Below are 11750 nucleotides of genomic sequence, written 5' to 3'. Positions count from 1 at the left end.
CCCATTGCTGTGGGTCTGGAGTCACATGTAGGCCAGACCAGGTCAGGATGGCAGCTTCCTTCCCTAAAGGACATTCGTGAACCAAACAGCATTTCCTTGACAATTGGTTCTTGCTCATCTTAATGGACTCTTAATCCCAGATTTCTTTTTAAAATTGAATTCAGATACCGCTGTAGCAGGATTTGAAACCAAGCCCCCAAGGATGTTACTTAGGTCGCTGGATTAAAAATCCACTGATAATACCACGAGGTCATTGCCTCCCTTATGTGTGACTCCAGACCCACAATAATGTGGTTGACCCTCAACTACGATTAGGTGATAAATGTTGGCCCAAACAGTGGCACTCAAATCTTATAAACTAATTTTTTTTAAAGTATGTGGGGGAGGGATTGATGGATTATATGGAGGTGGAGTCAAGCGTCTGCAAAGAGAGAAACAGTGTTAATGTTTCAAATCCAGTCTGACTCTTTACCAAGCCTATACTGAACCCGAAACATTCACTGTTTCTCTCTCCACAGACACTGACAGACCTGCAAGGTTCCTCCAGCAATTTCTGTTTTTAATTTCACATTTCCAGCATCTACAGTATTTTGCTTTGGTCAGTGTGTTATGTCATTGGTGGATAGAGGATGGGCAGGTGTCGGTTCCTCTTGACCCAGAAACAGTGCTGTAAATGTACTTGCATAATAGATCATGAACTTTCACCTTCCAGGTTTCTTGTAACGCTGTGAACACAAACTAATGGGTTAAATATTAAAATCTTGCCAAAATAGAGATCTTTGCCTTAAACTGTTTTACTCACATATGCATTTCCCTATAGTGCCTTTCCTGCTTTAAATAAAGTGACAATCTGGTGAAGTGAAATTTTTAAGGTTTTAATTTCTTGCTTGACTCAAACTTGCCTTTGGTTTCGGTGGGAGGAGAGTTAAGGCTATTCTTATACGTCTGTAGTGACCACAGTCTAGAGAAGATAATCCTATCCTGACAGTAATATTATTAAAAACTCTGAAAGATTGGTTTAACTTATCTTAAACAAATCAATGCTGACTGTCTTTGACTTACTGTAAATTTCTATTAATTGCTATTAATTCCAATTCAAATATTGAATTCTAATGGTTTTTCCACCATAGCTCCACATTGGCGTGGGAATGACAATGCATGATCTGAATGTGTCATTGTACATTGAAGGCAATGAGACACTTCCCTATTCCCCAAGAGAAATTACACCTGTTGAGACCAAACAAGAAACAGAAATTGCTGGAGAAACTCAGCTGGTCTGGCAGCACCTGCAGGAAGAAAGCAGAGTTAAGGTTTTGAGTCCAGTGACTCTTCATCAGAAGTCAGTGGCTTTAACATGGGAGAACTGGCAGTACTAACTCTTGCTAATACACTAACACACACACACTAATGCACTAAAACACGCACACTAACACGCTAAAACACACACACTGACACACTAAAATACACACTAACACACACTAACACACTAACACACACACGCTGACACACTAAAATACACACTAACTCACACTGACACCCGGAAACGGCAAGAACATCCATCAACAGACACATCGACCTGGACCCCACATACAAATCACTGCAGCTGAAACTGACACCCGGAAGCGGCAAGAACAAACCAATATAAATACCGGAAGAAACATCAAAGCTGCGCTTCACACGAGGCTCCAACAGCACTGATGATGTTCCCTAGCCAGGGAACGAAACGTTTGCAGCAAAAACTTCCAGCTCGGCGAGCAGAACCACAACAACGGATACCCGAGCTACAAATCTTCAATCAGATTTTAAACACTAACTCATACACACTAACACACTAAAACACACACACTAATACACTAAAACACACACACACACTAAAACACACAAACTAACACATACACACGAGTACACACTAACACACTAAAACACACACTAACACACTAAAACATACACATTAACACACACTAGCACACACTAAAACACACACACTAACACACACACATGAACACACACTAACACACACACTAACAGGCTAACTCACAGACACTAGCACACACACTAACACATAAACACACTTAAACACACACTAACATACTAACAAACACACACACTAGCATAAACATTACCACACTAACACACACACTAACACACTCTAACACAAAAACACACATTAATATACTAACACACACATACCAACACACACCAGCACACAAATTAACACACTAACACACACACTAACACACTTTAACACATAAACACACGAACACACACAAACACACTAACATGTATGACACACTAACATACACACTAATACACTAACATACTAACACACACTAGTACACTAACACATGAACTAATACACGATAATTGCATGATGTCGGTTGTCATCGAGAGTGTGGTGCTGGAAAAGCACAGCAGATCAGGCAGCATCTGAGGAGCAGGAGAATCGACGTTTCGGGCATAAACCCTTCATCAGGAATTAATCATTCGTCGATTCTCCTGCTCCTCAGATGCTGCCTGATCTGCTGTGCTTTTCCAGCACCACACTCTCGACTCTGAGCTCTAGTATCTGCAGTCCTCACTTTCACCTATAGTTACTTGCTGCACAACAACGAAGGAATGTATGATGCTACTTTTTATGTTCCAGCCTCTGTGTGGGGAAAACAAAAAAGAGAGGAGAAGAGTGAAGTGAGGCTATTTAAACTTTTTTTAAACTAGATTTTCATGGAAGAGACAAATTTCAGTCGAGAGACGTCCAGGTCCAGAAGACTGGTTTCTTTTGAAACAATCCCAGGCTGCTGGTTCATGTTCCAGTGAGTCATGCGAGGGTTGGTATCAATCCCATCGCCTCTGGAGGCAGTTCTGAGGAAAGGTTGCTCATCCTGAAATGTTAACTCTGATTTCTCTCCACAGATGCTGCCAAATCTGCTGAGCTTTTCCAGCAATTTCTGTTTTTGCTCCTGGATGTAATTGGATGCTGCCAGAGGATACACCTTACTTCTCTCAGAGTTTAGGCCATTTGTATGGAAGGCTATTAGACTCTGTAGCTGTCACCCACTCACAACCCTCACCCGTACCCCTTAAACCTCCGTGAACGCTCCACTCCCATTTGTTCCGCAGCTCCCACTCCCCAACCTTGCCTCCGCCATAGAAAAAAAAATGACAATTTAACGGAGATGTTTAAGAACTAGAATTTTTAATAGAATGGACAACAAGGACCTGCTTCTATTGCCAGGAAGATAATAGATTCAAGATAATTGACATAAAATACCTGTTGTGAAGTTAGATTCTATCTTATAAAGTAAGCATTTAATAATATACCACACAGTGTTTATGATGTACATTTCCAGAAAGGATAGTGGAAGGAATTGCAATTTTTACTTTCATAAGCATATACATTTGAAAGGGAGCATTCACAGTGCTTTGATGAAAGAGCAAAGGCATGAAACAAATGCTATTGCTCCTACAAAGAGCCAGCACCTTTACAGCGGGCCGAACGGTCTCGTTCTGTATGAATTGTGGCTAAAACAGTTGATGTGACTATAATGTGACTGTTTGATGTGTCTACAGTTTGGATATGTTAGCAGTTCACACTGGGGTTTTGCTGCAATTTCACACGATAACATGGCAACAGCTCCAAAACAAGATCCCAGGCCAATAAAACAGGAAGGAGGAACATTGTTGGTTGACGTTGTGAATAAGCCTCATCTCCAGTTAATAATAACAGTGCAACGACAGTCCTACTGTGGGAGAATGATGCAGATTTTTTCTTTCCTTTTCAGCAAAGCTGCAGAGTTTAAGTATCAAAGTGACAGCCCAAATGAATGATGATACTTTTAGCAATATTCTGAAAAGCTCAAAAAAGGTGAAGAAAAGTAAAAGAAAGAAGGTAAACAACAGTATGTAACAGCTGCGGGAAACCACCGAAAATGTAATATTCCAATCATGCTTCGTTCCAGAGTTCCTGAACTTAAGAAGAGAAGGTTAAAGTAGCATTAGTGCATTAGAAATGGGGACAGTCATGTAGAGGAGCTTTGGTTTCAGGACATGAGTGTATTGTGTTAACCCATCTGGTCAAGGTGGGATCTCCAAATTGACCATGTCTGCATATGGTAGAAGTCAGATGGTTATGGCAGATCAGGAAGGGCACTTGGATACGGTTGCATTTCTATACATCTCCCTTTTTATACCAACAAAACCGTCCATGCACTGATCATGTACATTTTGAATTAGACAGGGACAGGAGGAGGCTGTTCAGCCCTTGAGCCTGTTCCCCCATTCAATGAGGTCATGGCTGATCTGTGGTCTAACTCCATGTCTACGCCTTTGGCCCATGTCCCTGAGTTGCTCTGCTTAACAAAAAAAAAATAACTGTCTCAGATTAAAAATTAACAACAAATCCAGCATCCACTGCTATGTGTGGAAGACAGTGTTCCAAACCAACACCAGTCTTTGTGCTTATTGATTATTCATGTTACTCCACATAAACAAGACTGTTCTCAAACATTAGCAACTCATTACTCTGCATATGCATTGTCCACCTAGTCTTTAAATCGTGTATGTCTCTTAATGATACACATACCTGTTGTTTTTCTTGGCTGTTCATTTTCCCTGCTGTGGGTTGTTCCTGTAGCGCCTGTTTTTATTGTTGGCTTCAGAATCACTGCAATGTTGTGGTGCAGAAGGAAGCTATCTGGCCCATTGTGTCTGCACCAGATCATCAAATCAGCATTATTACCTCGTGCCAATCTCCTGCTTTTCCTCATAGAGAAAAGTGGGTGGCACGGTGATACAGTGGTTAGCACTGCTGCCTCACAGCGCCAGAGACCCGGGTTTAATTCCCGCCTCAGGTGACTGACTGTGTGGAGTTTGCATGTTCTGCGTGGGTTTCCTCCCACAGTCCAAAGATGTGGGGTCAGGTGAATTGGCCATGCTAAATTGCCCATAGTGTTAGGTAAGGGGCAAATGTAGGGGTATGGTTGGGTTGCACTTCGGCGGGTCGGTGTGGACTTGTTGGGCCAAAGGGCCTGTTTCCACACTGTAAGTAATCTAATCTAAAAAGTGCTAGATAAAATGATGGGGCTAAAGAACAGTAAGTCCCCCAGACCTTATCAGATACATGCCAGGATATTAAAGGAAAATGTACAGAGGTAGTTGATGCACTAGGAGTAATCTTCCAGGAATCTGTGGACTCTGGAAAAGTCCAGGAGATTTGGAAAATTCCAATGTGACACTTTTATTCAAAAATGGGAGGGAGACAAAAAAAACAGAAAACTAAAGGTCAGTTAGTTTAACATCTGTTATTGGGAAAATGTTAGAGTCTACTATAAAGGATGTAATAACAGAGCATTTAGAAATACATAATATAATCAAACAGGATGCCACAATGGCTCAGTAGATGGCGCCGTTGCCTCACAGTGCCAGCGACCTGGTTCGATTCCAGCCTTGGGCGACTGTCTGTGTGGAATTTGCTCATTCTCCTTGAGTCTGCGTGGGTTTCCTCCCACAATCCAAAGATGTGCAGGTTAGGGTGGATTGGCCATGCTAAATTGCCCAAAGTGTTCAGGGATGTGTAGGCTGGATGCATTAGTCAGAGGGAAATGTAAAGTAGTAGGGTAGGGGAATGGGTGTGGATAGGATACTGTTTGGAGGGTTGGTGTGGACTTGCTGGGTTAAATGGCCTGTTTTCACATGGTAGGGTCTCTATGAGAATCAGCATGGCTGCTTGAAGGAGAAATCAGGCCTGACACATTTATTAGAATTCTTTGAGAAGGGGCAAATAGGATAGATAAAGTGAAACCAGTTGATGCCATATATCTGGATTTCAGAAGGCATCTGATAAGGTTCCACACATTAGACTACTTAATAAGATAAGAGCCCATGGTAAAAACAATGACTGCAGATGCTGGAAACCAGATTCTGGATTAGAGTGGTGCTGGAAAAGCACAGCAGTTCAGGCAGCATCCAAGGAGCAGGAAAATCTAGTCAGAATCCACTCTAATTCAAGAACCCATGGTATTGGAGGCAGTACATTAGCAGGGATAGAGAATTGGCTAACTAAAAGAAGACAGAGAGTTGAGATTAGGGGGACATTTTCAGGGTGGTGATCTGTAACTAGTAAAAGACCACTGGATATGTGCTGGAAAACAGTTACTCACAATACATATGAATGACTTGGATGATGAATGTACCGTAACCAAGTCTGTGGATGACACAGAAATAGGTGGGAAGGCAAGTGGTGAGGATGACACAAAGAGTCTGCAGAAGGATATAGACAGGTTAAGAGAGTGGGCAGAAATTTGGCAGATGGAATATAATGTTGGAAAATTTCCAGTTCTGCATTTTAGCAGATGCTGAATGTTATGTGGACAGAGAAAGCTTGCAGAAAGCTGTAGAACATCGGGTTTTGAGAATCCTCTTTCACAAATCACAAAAAGCTCACTTCAAAGTTTCAGTGGGTAGCAGGGAAGGCAAATGGAATGTTGGCCTTTATTTCAAAGGGAACGGAATATAAAAATGATGACATATAACTGCTCTGGTATGTTGAACAGCTGTGTTTTTATTTTGTAATTTTGCTGCTGAAGTAGAGAAGCAGCCAGTTTTGTTCCAGACTACCTTCCATTGTGACTGAGACTGGGAGAGGAAAAACTGCAGCCATTTTCTCTTGCCTGCTGTTTCTGGTGTGGTGTATTTCTTTGTGCTTTCTTAAGATTATTTCGATTGCTGATACAGCTGTCACTGAACATTGCAGTGTCACGCTGACAGAAACAGTGACTTTTTTTCACAGTTCTTCCACACTCAGTATCAGCTTCACTTCTGACACCATGGTCTGTGTTCACAAGGCAGCAGTCTGGTCAGAACGGGCTGGCTGAGATGGTGACCTGAAGTGCATGTGCCTCAAGGTAGAGGTCGCATGGTAATGGCAGATCAAGAAGGACATTTTACACAAATGCATTTCAATTCAAACAGTAAGCATCATCAGTGAAAGGTGTGATGCAGTGCAACAAGAGAAGATGGGTTGTCTACACTGCAGAAGGTATGGAATACATGGTCTGTAGCAAGTGCTAACTGGGCAATTGTCAGCTACTTGGAGACAGCAAGAGGTAGCAAGGTGGGAGTCTGGATTATGGTACACTATCCGGTCTCTGCAAAGCTATAGGGACAGTCAACCATCTGTTCTGTAGCAGCATTGGCTCCTAGCATTGCAGTATTCCATTGGGCCTTTCCAGACCACCAATCCATTGTGGAGATACCTATATTGACATGAGAATATAGGGAATCAAAGCAGGAATAGGCTGTACGGCCATCTGAACTTGCTTCATCAGTCACTAAGATTTGGCTAACCTTCCCCAGTATTCTGCTGACATCTACTGGTAAAATGAGGCAACTGTTCAGTCATTGCAACAAGGGAAGTCATATTCCTGATATCAGAGTGAGAACAGGCATTTAAAATTATTGTTTTGTCATGCAAATATTTAAAATCATACAATTACATTTTTTAAATTAACTTTTAGGATGTGGGTGTCACTGGCTGGGCCCAGCATTTATTGCCCATCCCTAGTTGGCCCTTGAGAAGGTGAGGGTGAGCTGCTGCAGTCTACCTATTGTGGGTTAACCCACAATGTCATTAGGAAGGGAATTGCAGGATTTGAATTCAGCGACACTGAAGGAATGGTGATATAATTCCAAGTCAGGGTGGTGAGTGGCTTGGAGGTGAACTTGCAGGTGGTATTTGCTGCCGTTGCCATAGAGTCATAGAGATGAACAACATGGAAACAGACCCTTCGGTCCAACTCGTCCATGCCGACCAGATCCTGTTGTAATCTGAGGTAACCCTCTTCGCTGTCCACTACACCTCCAATTTTGGTGTCATCTGTAAACTTACTAACTGTACCTCTTATGCTCACATCCAAATCATTTATGTAAATGACAAAAAGTAGAGGGCCCAGCACCGATCCTTGTGACACTCCACTGGTCACAGGCCTCCAGTCTGAAAAGCAACCCTCCACCACCACCCTCTGTCTTCTACTTTTGAGCCAGTTCTGTATCCAAATGGCTAGTTCTCCCTGTATTCCATGAGATCTAACCTTGCTAATCAGTCTCTCATGGGGAACCTTGTCGAAAGCCTTACTGAAGCCCATATAGATCACATCTACTGCTCTGCCCTCTTCTAGATGGAAGCCGAATTCTGTGTTTTATGATCCTGCCCTACTAGCTACCTAATGAAGGAGCTGTGTTCCGAAAGCTAGTACTTCCAAATAAACCTGTTGGACTATAACCTGGTGTTGTGAGATTTTTAACTTCTAGATGTAAGTGATCGTGGGTTTGGAAGGTGCTGTCTTGAGGATCTTTGGCAAGCTTCTGCAGTGCATCTTGTAGATAGTCCACACTCCTGCTACTGAGTGTTGGCAGTAGAGGGAATGAATGCTTGTGCAATCTGTGTCCATGGTTTCATTTCTTCTGTGGAGGATTTGACGACCTCACTCCCTCGGTTAACTGATAACCCTCGTCTGCTTCTTGATTTGTTAAGAAGCACCCTATCTCTACTAACTAGTGACTGATGAAGGGCACTTAAAGTACTGCAATTTAGAAATTTATAGAAGCATTGACCCAGTTCTTGGTTTCAAAGATTAATGACTAGTGTGTTCTGTATTTAAAGAGAAATAAATTCAGAGATTGAGGATGATTCCAAATTGAATAGTGATTGATTCCAGAAATGAAACTTAGGAAAGTAATTCTATTCTACTTAGAAAAAAAATTAAGGGATATGTTTCAAACTTAAAAGTCTTGAAGTAATCGGATAAGGTAGTGTCAAGAGGTTATAATGTTGAAAACTCATGATTCAGGAAATATGAACATGCCAAGAAATGAAAACTGCAAAGTTATGGTTTAATTTCTATCACTTTATGGAGAACAGCGCCACCTATTGCTACAGAAACCCCATTCTGACATCACCAACAACATCTAATTAATTTTTGATTTATCAAAGAAGGCATGTGAATTTGAATTTGTAAAATATTATTTTAAAAGGTTTATGAGGACTTGATAAGGGAGTTGAATGGGTTTTATTTTTCTTACAATCAGGATGTCTACAACTAGCCTTTGAACTCCTGGTTTAGGAGGTTAGTAAAAGTGACCAATATTCTCTCTCGTGAGTGATATCCTGAATGTGCCTCATGAATGTTGGATGAGGACAAGTTTGGGGACTTTTTGTAACAATGTTCCCACTGAAGGACCATGTATGAATAATAACAAATTGCAGAAAGGTACTTACAGATAAACAATATCCATGGAAACCTATTGCCGGTGTTTTCTAGATGGGAAGGGAGAGGTTGTAAGACAAATCTCACTGGATAATCTGCTGTATTTTACAGAAAAAGAAGTAATCTGATGGAATGACTGGTGGACTATTGGATCTAGTTTTAAAGAGAGCTGGAATTCCACTTTCCAATTCGTCAACAAAGAATAAAACCTCAGAATTTTGAAAGCCAACTTTGTACTCATGCATTTTGTTGGATAACGCATGCCCTTCACAATGTTTTCTGAATGCTTCTGTGCTCTTGTGAAAGGTATTTGCTTGGGGGAATGCACCACATTTCCTGCTTTTCGATACTTTCTAAATTTCTTGTGGCAGCTGAATGTTAACTGAAGAAAAGAAGGCCCATGTGCTTCCAAATATTTTATCTTTTTACAAATAAATTAATTAGGAGTAGGAGGTCACTCAGCCCCATGAGCTTGGTCTGGGGATCATGGCTGATCCTATTGTGGCCTCTCAACTCCACTTTCCTGTCAGCTCCAATACTCTTTGCCTTCCTTGTTAGACAAGAATCCATCTACCTTTACATTGCTATGACCCTGCTTCCATTATTCTCTGGGAAACAGAATTCAACAGACTCTGAGAGAACAGACTTCTATCTTAAATGGAAGACCTGTATTTTGTAAACTGTGTTCCCTATTCCTAGTCTCTCTCACTAGGGTAACATTGCAACATCCACCCTGTTAAGTAGGATCATGTGCGTCTCAATAAGATCAGCTCTCAATCCTCTAAACTCCAATTAATACAGACCCGACCCTGGCAAGCCTTGCCTCCTGAGAGAAGGTGAGGACTGCAGATGCTGGAGATCAGAGTCGAGAGTGCGGCACTGGAAAAGCGCAGCAGGTCAGGCAGCATCCAAGGAGCAGGAGAATCGATGTTTCAGGTATAAGCCCTTCATTAGGAATGGGATAAGGCTTTCTTCATCCAAGAGTCAGTCAAATGAACCTTCTCTAAAATGATTTGAATGCAATTATGTCCCTTCATAAATAAGGAAATGCAGTCCTCTGGTGAAGCACTGGTTTTAGTGACCTACTTTCTATTAGTTTTTAGGTTTCCTTGTGTTGGTGATGTCATTTCTTGTTCTTTTTCTCACAGGGTGGTAAATGGGGTCTAAGTCAATGTGTTTGTTACAACATGTCTTTCAGCAAGGGTGCAAATGTGTTGCTGGTCAAAGCACAGCAGGCCAGGCAGCATCTCAGGAATAGAGAATTCGACGTTTCGAGCATAAGCCCTTCATCAGGAAAAATTTGTGAAGCGTTCCATATTTTTACAAGGATTTCAGCAAGGGGCCCAGCAATCACTTCCCTAGTTTCCCACAGAGTTCTAGGGTACATCTGATCAGTTCCTGGTGATTTATCCACTTTTATGCATTTCAAGACATCCAGCACCTCCTCCTCTGTAATATGGACATTTTTCAAGATGTCACTATCTATTTCCCCACATTCTCTATCTTCCATGTCCTTCTCCACAGTAAACACTGATGCAAAATACTTGTTTAGTATTTCCTCCATCTCCTGCAGCTCCACACATAGGCTGCTTTGCTGATCTTTGAGGGGCCCTATTCTCTCCCTAGTTACCGTTTTGTCCTTAATGTATTTATAAAAACCCTTTGGATTCCCCTTAACCCTATTTGCCAAGTTATCGCATAACCTCTTTTTGCCCTCCTGAATTCTCTCTTAAATATAGTGGTATGTGAATAAAGATTTCTGCACTCGTTGTTTTTTCACTGTTTACTACACCTGCACACAGATGATATGGGTGCTGGAAAAAATACACACTGTTTGGTGGTAGTGTGCGGGTTGTGAAGAAAAAGGAAAAAAATAAAAAAATAAGAAAAACATTTTAAAAAGATTACATGTCCTGTAAGTGAAGACGTTTTTAGTATGTAAGGACAAAGTGTGTTGGCACAGGCTTGGAGGGGCCAAAGGGCGTGTTCCTACGCTGTATTGTTCTTTACATCTGAGAGATTTAATATCAATAAATGTTATTTCTATCTGAGTGATTGCCATCTAATGGTTGTGATTGGATTATTGGGGGTATTGGAGGATGTGGGGGTTATTAGGATATTGGGGGTATTGGGTTTTGGGATTATTAAGTTATTGATTGTATTGGGGTTACTAGGGTTATTTGGACATTAGGGTTATTGGGATTATTGGGGTCATTGGGGTTATTGTGGTATTGAAGGTAGTGGGGCATTGGGATTATTGGAGTAATTCAGGTATTGGATTATTGGAGGTGTTGGGGTTATTAGGGTATTGGTGATATTGGAGTTAGTGAGGTTATTGGGTTTATTGAGGTAATTGGGATTAGATTAGATTAGGTTACTTACAGTGTGGAAACAGGCCCTTCGGCCCAACAAGTCCACACCGACCCGCCGAAGTGAAACCCGCCCATTCCCCTACATTTACCCCTTTTTCCTAACACTACGGGCAATTTA

Source organism: Hemiscyllium ocellatum, chromosome 13 (assembly GCF_020745735.1).
Source record: "Hemiscyllium ocellatum isolate sHemOce1 chromosome 13, sHemOce1.pat.X.cur, whole genome shotgun sequence".
Lineage (NCBI taxonomy): Eukaryota > Metazoa > Chordata > Chondrichthyes > Orectolobiformes > Hemiscylliidae > Hemiscyllium > Hemiscyllium ocellatum.
The sequence above is the reverse complement of the archived record's forward strand: the minus strand, read 5'-3'. Positions refer to the sequence as shown.